Here is a 3,300-nt window from a genome sequence, read left to right as displayed (position 1 = left end):
AATGAATGTGTTTGTGCAAATTCAGCCACGACTTGCGCTCGTGGAGTAGTAATAGCGAAGCCCCAGTCTCTGTGACTGCAGTTAAAATCTAAAAGTAGTATAGGACTGGACGGGTGCAGTGATAGGAAATTGAGGAGGGGGGCCATCCGAGGAGTAAAATATTGGGGTGTCTAATACGCCGAAATAATAATAACATCCTGTTTCTGCTTGTGTGGCCGGTATTGAATAGCCACATGTTCCTGTCTGACATTATTTAATGGCTCCGTATCTAACTGAATGGCTGCAATGGATTTATGTACTAAAATAAGAGAATATGAAGGTATGCTATCAAGGCTGAGTTTTGTTTTATGCTTCCGCGGTATGCTAGGTTGAGAGTAAGTTACATAGCGTGGTAAATTAATTATGCTGAAGGATTCCTGTAGCGCGATAATGTGTGGGGGGTTGGTGGCTTGATGAACTGCCTGCAAAAGTGTGCCTCGTTTTTGCCGGATGCTCCTGCAGTTCTACTGCCACACATGCATATAAAGTGCTGGGGGTGAGGGCGGGGCAGGGGAGGGAATGGAATTATTCGTTCTGGGATGGGACGGAATCAGAAATGGAGCTAGAAGGGAGCACAGTTACCTTATTGGGGGGTAAGTGGGTATCCTGTGGGGTATCGTCTAGCCGCTTTCTGAGGGCAGGGGTGGATATTTGTTCAAGTTTGTGAAGCCGATCTTGGATAGCGGCTAGTTCTGCTAAAATTTGGTTTAAGGCGGCCTGTCCGTCAGTCGGGGATGTAGTTGGGGAGCGAAGTTGGAGAATCTTGAAAAAAGTTTGTCGATGTGATTGGAAATTTTGTGTTCAATTTGGGAAAGGACGGTTTGCTCAATTCGCTGGACAATCCTGTCCTCGAGGCGTTTAATGTAGGACGGGGAAGCTAAGCCTGGCGAGGGGGTTTCGGAGGGTGGTGAGAGTGGGGAACTGTTGGGGGGAACCTGAGATTAGGACGTGGGCAAAGGAGGGGGTTGTCCGGACGGCGGGTTACGAGGAGTACCCCGGGAATCTGGCGAATGCGTCTCACCCATTGTGTGTCGTGGAGCCGGGCGCGGCGGTCGGGGAGGAGGTGGGCAAGCGTGCCCAGGTCGCTGTTGTTGCGGCAGCTGGGTGTGGTCTCGTTCAGGTTGCGGCGCTGGTCTGGGAGGCAGGGCCGGGAAGTGCTGCTCATACTCGATGTCTTGAGGCGGGGTAAATCTGTTGCTGGTCCAGACGGAGGATCCATAGGTGGGTGGTGTGTGCAGGGGTAGGGGGCTTGGTTTTGAATGCGTCATCGATGACTGGCCAGGGTTGAGGTGTGACTTTCGGCGAGCATTAGTGGCTTCTTGCCGGCGATGGTCGGCTTCTCTGCAGGCAGGGCATAAAGGGTCGGTTGAATTGTGGGATCCTTGGCAGGTGGCGCAGGTGGGCGTGCAGGAGTGATCCATTCGGGCAGGGTCCGTGTCGGGAGAGAAATGTTGGCCGCAGGTTGCACAGGGTGTGTAGAGGGCTTTGTTAGGGCAGTCGTCGATACGATGCCCGAGCAGGAGACAATGAGCACACTAAAGGCCTTCGGCTTGTGGAGGTAGATTCTGTAGGTCACTCGATTGACGAATGCGTATCGCGGGAGCGTGGGGGAGTTGACAGTGAGTGGTATCGTATTCGAGGATCCGAGTCTTCGTACCGCGAGTAACTTTCCCTGCTCAAGCTCCACGGTCTGACGCAACTGGCCGTCCGCGTCGGATGGCGGTATCCCGTGGATGAAAAAGCGAGCATGTAATGAGGGCCTGGCTCGATACGAGTTCAGATGTAGCCTGGAGTTTTTGAAGTCGATCTCGGCGACTGCGAGCAGCTTCTCTGCGGCTCCGGCCCGGTAGGTGTCAATCGCTATTAGGTTCTGTTGGAGTCTTTTATGTAGGTGTCGCCGCATTCCAAGCACGTGAGTCTAGCGGCGGTGAGAATTTGCAATCCGAGGTCTTGCGTGTCTGTCTGTCGCAGATCCAGCTGGGGGTGGAGACGGGTGATGATGGTGATTGCCGTTTGTTCTTTGGCTGACGGGCCTACTCGGGTCCACGGGGGCTCGTCCTCCGTAGAAGGCAGCGTAAGTTGCTGGTCCGACGTATCGGCGTCCATGTCTTGCGGGAATGGGTCGCAGAGCCAGTGAAAACTCGCTCGGTGGGTGCCGACAATATCTTGTGGCCGATGCCGACGATGTTTCAGGTCACTACGGGCACTTCTCCACAATTTTCAATCAACAATCAAAGTAGCACAGGGGAATCTGGTCGCTACGGAGGCTACTTCTTCCTTTCTCGGGGGCAGGGCGTGCCTCGCGCCAGGCTAGGTGGTGGGCCTGCCGTGCGAGCGCCGGCTCGATGTTTATATTAGGGTCACGTTCTCAGGAGTTTGCGGAGAGTCGACTGCTCTCGTCGGAGGTTGAAACGAGACTCCACGTTTTGCGGAGAAGCCTCCTTTGTTGTATCCAGTACAACACGCGTTATCGGGTGACAGAAATTCTGCAGGATGTTTTGAGTTGTCTTTAGTATCATTCTACCTCGGATGAGGTGCCTCCTGTAGGAGGATGGCGGGAAACTTGAGAAAATAAGAGATGCCAGTAGGAAGCAGAAAGAACTTGGGAGCATAAAATAAGCCACAGTTAATAAAAAAAGCGATGTCGTTGGAGCTGAATCTAGGTCACGGTAGCTCACGTCGACGTAAACCTTCACGCAGAAAATCCCTGAATGTGAAAATCCAGAAAGGGTAGACTGTCGCTTTGTGTCCATTCTGAAGCGTCTTTTGTGCATCTCCATGGGCGTACCAACCGGGGGGCAAGGGGGGGGTGGGGGGCAAGCCATGTGTTTTGCCCCCCACCCCCCCTGAAACAGCCGCCACTGGGCAGGGCAAACACTAGCCGGCGGTGCCCAAGGGATACCAAGGGCACCACCCCCCGGCCCAGGGGGGGGGAAAGGTCTGGTTTGCCCCCTCCCCCGATCAAAAACAAGTTGGTACGCCACTGTACATCTCTCTAAACCAAGGAAAAAAAAGGAAGAAAAGTGCCGCGTTAGGATTTGAAATAGCCCAAAAATAGCCACATAGCCAATTGCCAAATTTCGTCGCCAAATGCTTGACAAGTAGCCCAATTTGGCTTTTGATAACCGAACCTGGCAACCCTGGCAAACATTTAGATCCGGATCTGCGGATATCCGCATCCGATTCGCAATCCGCCAAAATTTGTCTCATTTTTATCCGCATCCGCCCGTTTACTGCGGATATTCGCGGATATGCAGGGCC

At 53.3% G+C, this 3,300-nt stretch overlaps 1 pseudogene; it reads right to left on the bottom strand.

The window, feature by feature from the left end:
* Positions 1-694: 694 nt before the first annotated feature.
* On the bottom strand, positions 695-2,642 carry LOC115332735 (annotated as a pseudogene).
* Between the last annotated feature and the right edge of the window lie 658 nt (positions 2,643-3,300).

The sequence above is a fragment of the Ixodes scapularis genome, unplaced genomic scaffold (genome assembly GCF_016920785.2).
Source record: "Ixodes scapularis isolate PalLabHiFi unplaced genomic scaffold, ASM1692078v2 PGA_scaffold1__304_contigs__length_218370807, whole genome shotgun sequence".
NCBI classification, from domain to species: domain Eukaryota; kingdom Metazoa; phylum Arthropoda; class Arachnida; order Ixodida; family Ixodidae; genus Ixodes; species Ixodes scapularis.
Note: the sequence above shows the minus strand (reverse complement) of the source record. Positions and strands in the feature narration are given on the sequence as shown.